The sequence below is a fragment of the Gymnoscopelus braueri genome (genome assembly GCF_963280865.1).
Source record: "Gymnoscopelus braueri genome assembly, chromosome: 17".
In the NCBI taxonomy this organism is placed as follows: domain Eukaryota; kingdom Metazoa; phylum Chordata; class Actinopteri; order Myctophiformes; family Myctophidae; genus Gymnoscopelus; species Gymnoscopelus braueri.
In genome coordinates this window covers 40,269,801-40,286,740 of record NC_137617.1, presented here as the reverse complement: position 1 = coordinate 40,286,740, position 16,940 = coordinate 40,269,801, and positions in this window count along the sequence as shown.

The following is a 16,940-nucleotide window of genomic DNA, read 5'->3' as shown; positions in this document are numbered from 1 at the left end:
ACATGCTACAGCAAATGCACCTTCTGCAGGAGCACTGACAGCAGTCTGCCACTAGATGGCGCAGGCAGCCTTCCCTACATGTCTCTCCACCCTGAACGCACTGATGCAAGGGAGAGAATGGAATGATTCAGAGGTGAAATGCTTCAGCTTGTATGCAGTACAAGAAATTCATCATTCAAGTTAACTACAAGCATTGTTTTTCCTTGGGCAGAGGGTATGATCACATAACTGCAATATAACTATGTAGCAAAATAAGAAAAGGTTGCACATCAAATGGGTCTTCTCAGTAGAGTGCTAGACCCAAAATCCAGTATACATATCAAATATAGGAATTGAAAAAAAATCCCCAAAAGGGTTAGTCAGGTTAGGTTACAAAGAACTCACCACTTTTTTTATTGGCACACACCCTTAAACAATTGGTGTGTGCCAATGAAAAAGTGGAAATGTGAGTACTTTGTCCTCCATTTGACATTTTGGATGTGTTAACTTTTTGGGTTTTTTTCAATTCCTATTTTTGATACATAACTATGTAGCACTCAGAGATTCCTTGTGAATGAAAAGTGCAATACCAATAAATACATTATTATTATTATCATTATTATTATTATTATTATTATTATTATTATTATTATTATTACACTTATTATTACACTTATTATTACCCTTATTATTATTGTCTCCGCCGAAGGTGGAGAATATGTTTTCGCTTCGTCCCGCCGTGTGTGAGCAAACATTGTTAGCCAAGCTAACATTGGGCAAGCTCCACGTGACACGTGTCAATTTGTTGACACCAATGCCTCTGATTGGCTATAGGGACGCGTGACGAAATAAAATTCTATAAATAGGTGTGTCACTTCAAAAAGCCCCTACTTTTTGAAGTGAGGTAAAACAGGATCAATCAGACTTGATTGGAACAGTACCTTCAGTAAGTCCAAATCACCCGTCTGTGCGTGTGTGTTTCCCTCTGAGAACACCTAACGTTGGTCAAGCAAAGGCGCAGAAGGCCAAAGCTAAGAAAGCATACTCATACTCATCAAAAACCACGCGCATTCTACCAAGACGACCCGTTCTACCAAGACGACCCGTGCTATTAAAATAGCACGGGTCTGCTGGCGGAGACTTGTGCTCCGAGGAGCACATTTTCTAGTTATTATTATTATTATTATTATTATTATTATTATTATTATTATTATTAGTATAAACAATATGACAGTGAGAGGAATACACTATAAAAAGATAGTTCCATCAATATTTAAGAACAATACACCAAAAAAAAGCTATAATTGGTGACTGCGTGATTATGTGGTTTTAAGCCAATGTTTCAAGATTATCTTGAAAAGGGTGAGGCCGGTAGATTTTCTAATATTAATGGTATTGAGTTAAATTTTTGTATTGCTTCAACAGAAAAAGCAGAGTGAGTGAATAATTTAACGTAATGACCCCAAAAGTTTGCAAAACCAACGTGTGCGTGCATGTGTGCGTCTGCATGTGGTCTATGTATCACAATCAGTGGTGGAAAGAGTACTCACATTTTTTACTAAAGTAAAAGAAAAAGTACAAAATTATTATACCATTAAAATATACTTAAAGTACCAAAAGTTAAAGTACTCATTATGCAGAATGTCCTGTTTCACAAGTTATTATATGTCTAAAATGTATAAAAATCTTTTGAAAATAGCCAAAGTTTAAATAGGGTTGAAGTAGTTAATGTATGTTTTGTAATAATAATCAAAATCTGCAAAGTAACAAGGAACTAAAGTTTTCAAATAATTGTAGTGGAGTTAAAGTAGAGGTAAAAGTACTGAAAATTGGAAATGCTCCAGTAGAGTAAAAATACCTCAACATTTTACTTAAGTACAGTACTTGAGCAAATGTACTTAGTTACTTTACACCACATTAATACTAGTCAACGTTGAACTTGTGGGGACAATTTTCAGGATGGAAATTATCAATGCTATTCTACTGCTTTCTTTCTATTACATATTTTTCTTGCTGGGATGTATCAATAAAAATCTTTAATCTTGTTATGGTGACTCAATTTCTATAATCAGGGTCACAAGTAACAAAAGATTCAGACACACACACACACACACACACACACACACACACACACACACACACACACACACACACACACACACACACACACACACACACACACACACACACACACACACACACACACACACACACACACACACACACACACACACACACACACACACACACACCAGGTGGTGGAAGAGAAGTACTCAGATATTTTACTTAAGTAAAAGTAGCAATACGACACTATAAAAAATACTCTGTTACAAGTAAAAGGCCTGTGTTCAAAATGTTACTTGATTTAAAACTACGAAAGTATTGGCATCAAAATGTACTTAAAGTACCAAAAGTAAAAGTACTAAAATGTTTGAAAATAGCAGATCTACAAGCTCATAACACGTAACAATGCGACGCATTGTGAGCATTTAGATTGGCTATTTTCAAATAGCCCATGTATAAAATAGGGCTAAAGTGGTTGATGTGTGTTTTATAATATAATCATTTATATCTGCAAAGTAACTAGTAACTAAAGTTTTCAAATAATTGTAGTGGAGTAAAAGTACAATATTTGCCTCTGAGATGTAGTGGAGTAGAAGTAAAAGTATTGAAAATTGGAAATACTCCAGCCTAACGCCTAGCCCTAACTTAGGGCTATAGTATAGGCGTGGTGGTTAAAGTTAGGGTTAGGTTGGACAAACAACCTGTGTCCAACCTGTGTCTGTCTGTGTGTGTGCGTGTGCGTGTGCGTGCGTGTGTCTCTCTCTCTCTCTCTCTCTCTCTCTCTCTCTCTCTCTCTCTCTCTCTCTCTCTCTCTCTCTCACACGCGCACGAGAGAGAGCGACAAACAGACAGACAGTGAGAGAGACACAGACATAGACAGCGAGAGAGAAAGTGAAAGGAGAAGATGAGGCTGAGAGGTAAAAAGTTGACAAAGTTCCCACGAGAAACGTTCCTATCGAGTGTCTATTCAGGAAGCTGTGGTCTTGGCTCGTTGGTGTCTGCTCACATCACCTCATTACCCACGGTGTGTGTGAGTGTGTGTGTGTGTGTGTGTGTGTGTGTGTGTGTGTGTGTGTGTGTGTGTGTGTGTGTGTGTGTGTGTGTGTGTGTGTGTGTGTGTGTGTGTGTGTGTGTGCGTGTGTGTGTGTGTGTGTGTGTGTGTGTGTGTGTGTGTGTGTGTGTGTGTGTGTGTGTGTGTGTGTGTTTGTATCCATGTTTGGCGATCACACCATGTCTCCCCACGCGTCAGGTGACCCAGCAGGAAACCCCAGCAGGAAGTGAGGTCAGGACCAAAGGGGTCAGGAATAGGTTGAACACACACACACACACACACACACACACACACACATACCCTCCGTACACTAACTTAACTGTCTTTCAGCCACAGATGAGACAACAACCTGTTTCTTCTGTAATGTTGAGCCATCTCTGGCTGCTGTGAAATATTTTTGAATAACTGACACATACTTTTTTTTATATACAGTAGCTCGTCTCACCAACCTCGTTTTGGCATGCAGAAGAGTGGTTTCATGGTTTTGTTTTATATTCATCTTAAAATGTATCATGGCTTACTGTATACTTTTCAGGAAATGGGAAAACTGTGTTCAAATGGATCCAATGTAGATATTATTATAGTTACCTGCTGTTGTTAATACTTTCATTGGTTCAATATTTATAGAACCCACAGACACACTGTATATTTAGTTTTTCTGCAAACATCAGGAAAATGTTGACTGTGCAGTATGTTAACAGTGTGAAAGTCCCTTTAGCATACTGTAGATAGATTACGTTGTGTGTAATGCTGCCATAACAAACTGAACATGACATAAAAATGCAAAAGGGCAAAAAGTAGAATAATTATTTTAATAATGTATGCTAGTGGAAAAAATAAAAAATAATCATAGAGAGATAGAACATATGGGTCTTAAATAGAATATTTTGAGTTCACACGTCTACAAACAGTCTGGTCCAACGACAACTGTAAGGACGGCTCCTCCACTCCACTATAACAGAGAGAGAGAGAGAGACAGAGAGACAGAGAGACAGAGAGACAGAGAGAGAGACCAAGGAATTACATGAGGTAAAAAATACACATAACATAATTGTCACTGTCGGGCAGAAGCCTTGTATCTCCATATTATATATTGTATTTTTATGTTATTATATTATATACAGTATATATACAACATTATATCTACAAGCTTAAAGCCCGTTACAATGCGACATGCTGTGAGCCTGAGTTTTGAAGATTTGTTCTTTGTATTGGATCCATTGGAACAGAGGTTGCTTTTCTCCATTTCCTGAAAAGTAACAGTTTTGGGCATACAGTACAATGTTTCTGCCTAACAGTGACAATTCATATGATAATACTAATCATCATCATTATCATAAAATAACGGCTAATACTACATTTCAACAACAAGGCAATTCAAAGTGCTTTACACAAAATATTAAGAGCATTATGACACATTATAAAAGGAAACTGACCACTACTACTAATAATAGTAGTAATAAAGACACCTAAAAGTGTCTTCTCCAAATGTGCATGTACAGACTAGACTCTTTAGTGCAGGGACGTCAAACACATTTAAGGTTGTGATCCGTATTGGACAAATTGTGTAAACCAGATTACCTTCTGTCTGTGTGTGCATGTGTGTGTTTGTGCTCCCAATGCTGGAAGTCAAGAATTCTGTCATAGTATTTGGTCACAACACAGAGAACATGACGGATAACGGTCGTCTTAAGCTATTGATTTCAGCCAGGTCTAGAACTAAACAGGAAGTGATACACTGTACTTGTGAGTCTATTTTAAATTTGCCGTTGATGAATTGTCTGATTTCCAGACGTAGCGTAATTGAAAGAAACGTTTCAGCCCAGTGGCAACGCTCAGTCGACTCCAGTGTGGCAGGCTGGGCTGCGTCCAACATGGACGAAAGAACAACAAACTGCTGATGGCTATAATCAAATGAGCCGGTTTTGATTACTACACACTGGCATGGTCCATTTCCAGGCTGTTGCTACATAACGCCTCGGCAAACTCCTCAGTCTGGTGACAGTCAAAGATGCATCAGCGCTCTAATACAAATTCCCCAATCGAGCTTCATGAGTCATGTCAGCGCTTATCCACGAGGATTATAGCGTCCCTATTAGCCTGTCGTAAGTAGCCTTGCCGAGCCATGTGGCCGATAGGTCAGGAGCCTATCTCCTGTTTCTGTAGCGTGAGGCGGCTTGATGTAAAAGTACATCTCCCAGCCATGATCTACAAGTTACACCCCTGGACATGACACTAGTATGTCGCAGGGACATACCCCCAATCCAACCCTTGATGCTGAGTGCCAAGGCATGGGGTCCCATTTTTATAGTCTGTGGTAATGACCCTGAATTGAGGCCCAACCTCCCAATCTCAGGATGGACGCTCTAATCACAAGGCCACTGAGCTGGTCCCTATTATGGGCATATGTCATAATAGGGAAAAAATCTGTGAAAATAGCCAAAGAGATTTGGATCCAAAAGTGGGCTGTCGACGCCAACTTGCATACCAGTAGGGAGGGAGTCAGTTATAATCTATTTAAAAATAGCATTTATTCACTAGATGGTGCGACTATAGGGGTCATTGTGAGTCCTATAGGACCACAGACCTGTACTGCAGAATTCCCCTGGCAGCCGTCAGTACCTCACTGGCACACAGGGTGTGATGACGTACATGGGACCCTCGCGGTAGATGCAGACAGACAGCTATGGCAGCGGCAATGGTAACCATACCACACACAGACAGATAATAACCAGCGTGAATAGTTTAGTTAAAGAGGGGGTGCCGTGATTTTCAGTGATTTTTCCCCCCCCTAAAACATAATCATCAGGTATTATGGTTATACTAGGAGGAAGATTGTTTTCAAAAAAGTGTACAGAAATTGTTAAAATTATGTTTTTATGTGGACACGCCTCCAGTTAATTAAGTATACCTGGTTCTCACCTTAGCACCTCCTCCACCACCTTAGCACCACCCACCTGTCCTAGTCCCTCCTCCTCCTCATGCCCACACCTGTTGTGTTATGATAATGAGGGGGAGGGTATATTTTTACTATGTCACTAAAGCGCTGTTTTTCTATTGGCACGTTTGACCCTCAAGGTTTCAGACTCCAGGTAAAAACTCAAAATAGTCAGAGAAGACATAAAACACCATAAAAACACCACCAGGGGACTTAATGAAGTTCTATCAACCTCATAGACACATGAAAAACAGAAAAAGTACAAAACCATGGCACCACTTCTTTAAAAAGAATTACCTGAGGACGTAGGTAACACAGAGGATGCAGAGAGGCGGAGCGGGGCCGAGGGTGGTCCTGGATGCACGCACCCTGGGGAGAACGGCGCTGTGACTCTCCACCCAGACGTAGCCTCCGCCCTTCACCAGCATCCTGTACACACCTGTCACTGACTGATTCTTAGAACACACTGAGGAGAGAGAGAGACAGAGAGAGAGAGAGAGAGAGAGAGAAACCGTTAATAAAAACACATAACATATCGTCACTGTCGGGCAGTGACCTTGTAGAAATAGTGATAGAGATAGAGATAGAGGGAGTAGAGATAGAGAGATAGGCAAAGACAGAGAAAAAGGAGAGAGAGAAAGAGAAAGAGCGCTCTGCTAAGAGACATGTGGTATGAGAGTCTGTCTGTTCTGGTGTTTTGAGCATGTGTGGGAATTGTGTGGTATACACTTACGGTACACAGAACTGTATACTGTGTGTGTGTGTGTGTGTGTGTGTGTGTGTGTGTGTGTGTGTGTGTGTGTGTGCGTGCGTGTGTGTGTGTGTGTGTGTGTGTGTGTGTGTGTGTGTGTGTGTGTGTGTGTGTGTGTGTGTGTGTGTGTGTGTGTGTGTGTATGCGTGCGTGTGCGTGCGTGCGCGGTGCATATCCGTTATACGCGTGCACTCGGTACTCACAGTTCAAATGGTTCTTGGTCAGACAGGTCGTGTCTAGTGCGTGACAGAGTTCATACACTGAGCGACCCTGCAGCTCTCCGGGGCTGTAACCTAGCAGAGCTGTCACCCTGCAACACACATTAACACATAATCACCGTGTTACTCCACCTGTGTGTGTGTGTGTGTGTGTGTGTGTGTGCGTGTGTGTGTGTGCGTGCGTGTGTGCGTGTGTGTGTGTGCGTGTGTGTGTGACACCACATCACCTCTGGTCACAGTGGGTGAACCTCATGTCCATGCTGTGCTGGCTGGTGAAGGTGTGCGTGCCCAGCAGGGTGTGAGACACTGGCAGAGACTGGCATGTGACCAACAGGCAGGAGGGGGCGGGGCAGGGTGCCATGCACACTTTCACACGGCCCCGGCAGAGAAACACCTGCATGGACAACACATCCCATTAATAGTGGTGGGAAAAAAACGTTCACGTTTCATTTCAGTGAACGAACGATTTCGGCAATGATTCGTTCAAATGATTCGTTCACGTTCAAAGAACTAGTTCTTATGAACGAATCGATCATCATGAACGACCCATCACTATCGCATATCAGGACAGTGGCTCTCAACCTTCTCTGGATCGGGGCCCAGTTGAAAATCTCGAGAATTGTTCGCGGCCCACCCATCTTACCACTTAACACTTTAGTGGTCAGATGGGTGGGCCTCGTGCATTTTCAGAGCAAGAATACGATCATTATACTGTATGATGTAGAAAACACCATGATTTTTTACACCATTCTTTTATTTTATCATTAAAATATTAGAGTTTTGTTCTTTGGTTTTCTATGTTTGTTTGTTAGATTGTTTTGTCTTTATGCCGCTACAGAAGTGTCAATTACAAGTTAAAAGGAAAAATAAGATGGCTTGGATGGGTCAAACTGATTATATGCATCATTATCTACAATACAAATATTTTCAAAAAGTATATACAGTATATATTTGTGTTTTGTCAATTATTGGGGGCCCGCTTACAATATCCTCACGGTCCCACCAGTGGGCCCAAGCCCACAGGTTGAGAACCACAGGCATTGGGACACAGTGACAGTGTGAACCACCTGAATGACAACGCAACAGCAGCAGCGAACAAACAAACAAACAGTGTCATTTACAGGGTACCGTTTCAGGCGTGACATTCAGGAAGTGACAGGGTTTTGGTTTTTAGTGTCACTTCTTAGTAAATGATGCTGAATTGGTGACTGCAGGTGTGTGAGTGTGTGTGTGTGTGTGTGTGTGTCAGGGGTGGAGTCGGCAGTCGACAAAGGTCACAGTTTGCAGAATTAGGGAAGCCCGCAAACAAGGGAAGTGCCGAGAAATAGTCCCAGGAGTGATGGTTTGGAAAAGGACTGTCAAGTAATAATAAACAATGTAATTCTAAAGAACTACACAAGTAAGCTTACAAGAAAGTTAAGAGATAATCAACAGTAAATTAAAATGAGCTTGATACACTTGATAACCGAACAAAGAGGAAAGGCCTGTGTGTGTGTGTCTGTCTGTCTGTCTGTCTGTCTGTCTGTCTGTCTGTCTGTCTGTCTGTCTGTCTGTCTGTCTGTCTGTCTGTCTGTCTGTCTGTCTGTCTGTCTGTCTGTCTGTCTGTCTGTCTGTCTGTCTGTCTGTCTGTCTGTCTGTCTGTCTGTCTGTCTGTCTGTCTGTCGATCGATTTAACTGAAGGACCAGCAGAACGGTGACAGTCTCACCTTCCAAGTTGCTGACTTGAGGTTGGTGGCTCTTCCTCTGTGTGTGATGGTACTCTTCATCCTCATGATGAAGGTCCTCTCAGACCCCACACAGTGATCTCCTATAAACCCAACAGGGAGGTAGATTTGGTTCAACAACAATCTGTAATTTTTACACTAAATATAAGAAGGGGAGTGGAGTGCATTTTATAACAGCTGAGCCCTGATGGTCTTTACAACCACTTTCAACCTGGCGTCTCCTATTTTGGCCATGTCATTATTGTCAAAACATTTAGAAAAAGAAAATAAAACACGTAAAAGAGTAGATTAGAATAGCAAAAGCAGCAGATCTACAATTGATTGTAGGTAGATTGGCTATTTTCATGTGACACTGTCGCATGACAGAGTATATAACAGGGCTGTTAAAATCAGGCACTTAAATCCCTATATGGTTGAGTGGAGTCCCTCAGGGCTCTATACTAGTATATTGTCTGTTTCCTGTTATTGTGGGAAGCTTTTGCAAGCTCACAACGCGGTGTCCCGTTGCGAGCTTAATTGTAGATCTGCTATTTTCAACAAAAGCTTTACCCACAATACAGATGCTGGGGTTTAAGTGGTTAAGTCGTCAACAGCCGCCTTCACGCTCACATGTACACTCACATGCACACTCACATGCACACTTCACGCACGCACTCGCATGTATGCACACTTCACATGCACACTTCACGAGCGCACTCACATGCAAATTCACATGCACACTTCACGCGCAAACTTCACATGCACACTTCTCGCACGCACTCACATGCACACTTCACATGCACACTCGCAACAGTACAGAGTCGGCTTCTGTTGCTCTTTGTTTGAGCATCTCCTCTGGAGCAGTGCCTTTGCTCAAGGGCAGCTCAACATTACTGAATGAAAAGGAAGGTTTCACATTCACTTTACCCACACAGACAATCCCATTATTAAAAAAATGCCAGTTCCTCCTGTAAAATATCAACTCCACTTTCAACCTGCATAACATTACAGCCTGCATAACAACCTGCATAACATTATATAACATTAAAGATAACTATATAAAGATAACTATAATGATAATGATGTGAACATCCACGCTGATGAACGATAACGTTCTGTAAACAACTAACGGATCTACAAGCTCACAACATGCTGCTACGCAAAGCGTTGTGAGCTTGCGATCACAACGAAGAGATGTGTGTAGAGGGGAAAAGACGTGGAACAAATATAAAGCCCTGGGGGACCCCGATCAGCTAAGTATATAGAGGGTTTAAGGGGTTAGCTACAGTTAAAATCAGATAGTATTATACAGGAGTAGTATAACAGCATTTAAAGTACAGTATTAAAATATTCAGTTCCTATTCATAGCCGAAGCTCCAGTGGCGCAATCGGTTAGCGCGCGGTACTTATAAGACAGTAGCCTGCTGAGCAATGCCGAGGTTGTGAGTTCGAGCCTCACCTGGAGCACAGTTTTAAGACATATATGGGTGACCTTTGAGAGGGCTCGGAAAACAAATTGGATGGTAAAAGAGCCCGTCCTATTCCAAATTCAAAACCCAGACAGAGTTCTCCCCACAGTTCTCTATCACAGGACCAAACTTAGTTACAGAACAACCACCGAAGTGGCCATGAGTGGCAAGACTCTCTCACCATGTCGGTTATCATAGGACTTTTACTGGAGTGGTATGTATTCTAATGGGCTTTCACTTTTACCAGAGTCATTTTCTGCTAAGATATCTGTACTCAAGTAAGGCTTCCGGTTACTTTCCCACTGCTCAACGCCCCCACACTGCATTGATTCAACAATCCACACACTGTTAGTTCACATCCCACGCAGGAGTTATACTGAGAATATAGTCATCAAATACAGTTCTGCAGTATGGGGCCGAGACATGGACCCTCACACACAACAGGAAAAACTCACCAGCACACTGACCAGCCGTCAGACGGAGGTTGGTTTTGATCTCGTCATGGTCACAGGGGTGGGTGAACTCATAGATATTGTGCCCCATCAACTCAGCCTGTGTAGGAACATATGGAGTGTATAAATTATTTATATGTACATGCGTCTGGTGAAGTCGGTCATTCGGACAGTTCTCGAGATGTGTGAACGACATAAGCCGGACAGAGATTTGGCAGTAGATTTAGAGTAGGATAGTGTCAGCTAAATAATTCAAACGTGTGTGTGTGTGTGTGTGTGTGTGTGTGTGTGTGTGTGTGTGTGTGTGTGTGTGTGTGTGTGTGTGTGTGTGTGTGTGTGTGTGTGCGTGTGCGTGTGTGTGTGTGCATGCCTGTCTGTATGTGTGTGTGTGTGAGTGTGCAGTGGTGTAAAGTAACTAAGTACATTTACTCAAGTACTGCACCTAAGGTATTATTTTTTTGTATTTCCAGTTTTCTATACTTCTACTCCACTACATCTCAGACAACAATATTGTGCTTTTACACCACTACAATTATTTAGTTACTAGTTACTTTGTCGATTTTGATTATTTATTACAAGACATACATTAACCACTTCAACCACTACTTTGACTATTTGAAAATAGCCGATCTACAAGCGCGTTGTGAGCTTGTAGATCTGCTATTTTCAAAATAATCGTATACATTTTACACATTTCAAAACTTGTGAAATGGGACATTCTGCATAATGAGTATACTTTCTACTTTTGGTACTTCAAGTACATTTTGATACCAATACTTTTTGTACTTTTAATCAAGAAAACTTTGAATTCTGGACTTTTACATTTTACATTTCTACATTGGAGCATTGATACTTTTACTTACGTAAAACATGTGAATAATTTTTCCACCACTGTGTGTGTGTGTGTGTGTGCGTGCGTGCGTGCGTGCGTGCGTGCGTGCGTGCGTGCGTGCGTGCGTGCGTGCGTGCGTGCGTGCGTGCGTGCGTGCGTGCGTGCGTGCGTGCGTGCGTGCGTGTGCGTACTTGAGTCAGCCCCAGGTACTTGGTGACGTTGGCAGACATGCAGATCATGTCTCCATCAGGGGACACAGCCAGGACAAAGCCTTCCAGCACCCTCAGGTAAATGTCTGTCTCCTCCCTCTCCCACAGGCCTCTCGCCTCCTCCTTCTCCTCCTGCTCTTCTACTCGTCTCTTCTTCGCCTTTGCCTCCTCCTCCTCCTCCTCCTCCTCCTCCTCCTCCTCCTCCCACCTTTCTTGCAGGTTGTCTCCTTCCTCCCCTCTCCCCAGCAGAGGTCTGTGTTTTGCAGCGTGGTCTTGTGTCTGTGTCAGTGTTCCACCGATACCTGGAACCAGTGGTGGAAAAATTATTCACATTTTTTACCTACAGTAACCCATTTAGACCTGAGGCCGATTTGAAAAACGTCTTCTAAAACCTCAGTTTTCTGAAAACGTTCAAATTCTTACTCAAAAAATTTATGAAAAACTAACTAATGAGACACAGAGGTGGCTCCCGGATTGAAAGGTATAACAACGTATAGGTTAGTAAAAGTATCAATACGGCAATGTAGAAATAAAAGAAACAAAAAATAAATAAATAAACTAAAAATAAATAAAAATACAAGGCAGCCCAATGACAGAAAGTAGTCAATGTACTATATCCAGATGTTCACTATATCTCCACTGTTATTTCTCCACGCAGTGTAAATTTTGACAGCAAATTCTGATTTAGTCTTAGTCTTAGTCTTTTGAATAACACACCCTTTTGTTTTAGTCCTATTTTAGTCATCTGGAATTGTGTAGTCTTAGCTAGTCTTAGTCGACTAAATATAAAAATCTTAGTCTTAATCAACTAAATTAATACTGGTACATAGACAGTTGTAGAATTCTGTACTAAATATAATTTAAGAACTAAAGCCTTCTCTTATAGGGGTCCCTGGCACAAAATATATTCAAATGAGGGTCTGTGGTTTAACCACTTATAGTTCGTCATACGACGAATAGTTAATTGGCCTAATTACTATGGAAAGTTCCGATGGGAGGGGGGGTGTATTTGCCTATATTTACATTCCCAAAATAGGGATAGCAGGTTGAAAGTATTTAATGTGTATGAATTTGGCCCAAATTCATCAAACATGTTCATGTCAAGGTGCCCCTAATAATTTGGGGGCCATTGACAGGCCTACCTGCGAGCCTACCTGAGAGCAGTGAGCGTGTTTGCATGTAGCTGATGGTGAGGCGGATGATGGAGGGTTTGTCCAGGTGAGCCCGGACAGCCAATGGGAGAGGCAGGAGACGGGACAGGTCGTCTAACACGTCAGACTCTGCTTTACGCCTTATCCTCGCTGCTTCACGACTCACAGCCCTGCATTGGAAAGAGATAGGTTCATATAGGTTCAGTGGTGGAAATTAAATAAGTACATGTACTCAAGTACTGCACTTACAGTATAAGTACAATTTCAAGGTATTTTTTTTACTTTCTTCAGTATTTCCAAATTTTTCAATACTTTTACTTTTACTCCACATACAGGCAAATATTGTACTTTTTACTCCACTACAATTATTTGACAGATTTAGTTACTAGTTACTTTGCAGATTTAGATTATTATCACAAAACACATTAACCACTTCAGCCCCATATATATTTCAGGCCATTTGAAAATAGGCGATCCACAAGCGCATTGTGAGCTTGTAGATCACCTATTTTCAAAAGATTTGTATACATTTTGAACTTGTGAAATGGGACATTCTGCACAATGAGTACTTTTACTTTTGGTACTTTAAGTATATTTTGATGCCAATACTTTTGTTCTTTTACTCAAGTGCATTTTGAATACTGGAATTTTACTTACTATTTACTTTACAGAGTATTTCTACATTGCAGTATTGATACTTTTACTTATGTAAAACATGTGAGTATACTTCTTCCATCACTGCATAGGTTCATATAGGTACGGAATTTGTAGTATGCCCCCCATCCAGTTATTACACTTTCCCGGAGGCCGGAGCGCAGTCCGAGAAAAGAGAAAGGAATGAGACAAGAGAAAAATATACAGTAGGACAAGACAGCCCATGATCACTGTTTTTATTGCATTTGTGTATTCTATGTATTAGTTATGTTTCTATTGTTTGTATAGGCTACTGGCTGCCATGTGTGCCAAAGGCAAATCTCCATTTTATGTTGAATTTAATGGACAGTAAAGTTTTCTTTATCTTTAAGACTAGACTATAGGACAACAATAACTCACACACACACTGTCAGTCAGTCACAGCAGGAGGGAGTGGAAGACTAAAAACACACACAACCCACAACACACAAAAACAGACAGAGACAGACAGACAGAAACCAAGAAAAAAAACACACATGTTCTATATTTGTATAGTAATGCTTCCTATTAGACTTGCAGCCATATCTATTATCATCATCATCATCATAAAATAAATGATTGTTTGATAGCCAATTCTACTATAATAAGCTACTATGTAGCTTAATATTAGGCTAGTACTGCTAATAATAAAGACACTTAGAAAGTGTCCATAAAGCAGACAGAAATGGAGTAATTAGCCTACATTATGAATTAAATTCAGTGATTCAATATCTAATTTAGGTATTACATGTAACCCTATATATTCCACGACGTAAGTTGGAAAATAATAAAGTGACATATGAACAGTGGTGTAAAGTAACTAAGTACATGTACTCAAGTACTGTAGTACTTGAGTACAATTTTGAGGTATTTTTAGGCTACTTTCTTCAGTATTTAAAAGTATTTACTTTTACTTCTACCCCACTACACATCTCAGAGGAAAATATCGTACTTTTACTCCAATACAATTATATGAAAACTTACTTTGTAGATTTTGATTATTATTACATTTTGATGCCAATAACTTTGTACTTTTACTTGTAACAGTAGGCTATTTCTACACTGCAGTATTGATACTTTTATTTTAAAGTAAAAAATGTGAGTATAGCCTACTTTTTCCACCACTGCGAGAGGAGGACACACGTGTCGGGAGGGACATCAACTTTCCTTTCCTTTCCTCCCCGAAATATTTTAACCTCTGATTTAAATAAATGTATCATATAAATCATACTATTGCAGTATTGCCATACCTTTGTTTCTCCTTGTCTGCTGTTCTTTTACTACATCCATTGTCTGCTGTCATAGTGATAGACAGTGCACAACTTAATTCAGTATAAAACTCTCTCAGGCGCGCCTGCACAGACAGACAGGTGTGAATCTGATGACCAGCAGACAGACAGCAGGTGTCGCAAGGAAACAACCCGATGTTCGCCGCGGAACAGCAGCACTCCTCCAGCGGTAGACAGTTAGACTGGGTAGACTAGTATCCTGGTGAATGAAGGTAATGATCTTGAATCAGAGAGACTCTAAACAACTCTTTTCTCTCCTCATGCTCTGCCAGCTCCTTGACGCGCAGAGCACAGACGCACGCACCAGGCCTCCATCAGTAACCCAGCACTGTGATAGGTCAGCTGGCCGGGAGAAACGTCACTCTCAAGAAAGACATCGTGAAGAAATCAGAAGGCGCGTGTGTTATATGCTATGTGTTGCAACACATAGCATATATAACACACGCACTTTCTGATCTCTCTCACGGTGAGAGATCAGATAGGGGTGAGAGTCTCACCCCTATCTGACTGCAGGGACATTTTAAGATATATCTTTTGATGTATGTATACCTACTGTAACAGTCTGTACATAGTATAGAACATAGTTTAGTGGATATATATGTGTGTGTATGTATGTATATATATATATATATATATATATATATATACATATACACACAGCGGTGGAAAAAGTACTCACATTAATGTAGAAGTACTCTGTTATAAGTAAAAGTCCCGAATTCAAAATTTACTTGAGTAAAAGTACAAAAGTATTTGTATCAAAATGTACTTAAAGTACCAAAAGTAAAAGTACTAAATCGTTTGAAAATAGCAGATCTACAAACTCACAACGCGTCGCGATGCGACGCGTTGTGAGCTTGTAGATCGGCTATTTTCAAATAGCCTAGGTATAAAATAGGGCTAAAGTGGTTAATGTAGGTTTTATAATATTATAATTTATATCTGAAAAGTAACTAGTAACTAGTAAGTAAGTTTTCAAATAATTGTAGTGGAGTAAAAGTACAATATTTGCCTCTGAGATGTAGTGGAGTAGAAGTAAAAGAATTGGAAATTAGAAATAAAGTAAAGTACAAATACCTCAAAATTGTACTTAAGTACAGTACTTAAGTAAATGTACTTAGTTACTTTCCACCACTGTATATATATATATATATATATATATATATATATATATATATATATATATATATATATATATATATATATATATATATATATATATATATATATATATATATATATATATATATATATATATATATATGTGTGTGTGTGTGTGTGTGTGTGCTCTTCCAGAAATAATAAGGTTAATGAATTAAATACTGCTCCAATGCAATGGTGCAGGCGTTATCTACCCGGAAATAAATGTTTTGGCTGTGGTGATGTCATGATGATTTTGGTCAATTTGTATAGATGCTTGACCAGACTGGACGCACTGCTTTGAAATATATGTTTAAATATATATATCATCTCTGTCGGTGGAAATATGTCCAAAACTGTTACTTTTCAGGATTCAAATTCAAAAATAGCAAAAGTAGCAGATCTACAAGCTCAAAACGCGCTGCATTTTGAGCTTGTGGATCTGCTACTTGTGATGCTTTTGTGTGACGCTGTAGTATGATCAAGTAGGGCGTTAATTTACAAAAAAACACAAAAACGTTTAAATATGGAGATAAGAGGTGTATATTATGTATATAGCGATGATATATATATATATACGTATTCACCTGTTTCCTAGGCTGTGTGTTTTCCACTTCCTGTCGATTTGATCCAATGAAATCCAATGAAACTGGTCAGATGACCAATGATATCCAATGATCGACAGGAAGTGGAAAACACACAGCCTAGGAAACAGGTGAATACATAAACACACACACACACACACACACACACACACACACACACACACACACACACACACACACACACACACACACACACACACACACACACGTATTATATAGTGTATATAAGATGAATGTAAAGTGCAGGTGTTCCAGACATGAAGACACAGCAGGCGGCGGGGTGATGTATTGTAGACAGCTCAGTGTTTAATGGAATCAGACCAGAGCAGACGGGACGGCCCGGCTGTTACACTACATTTGGCACAGAGTTTAGATAGTGTGTGAGCAAGAGAAAACAGCCCTAACCCCCCAACCCCC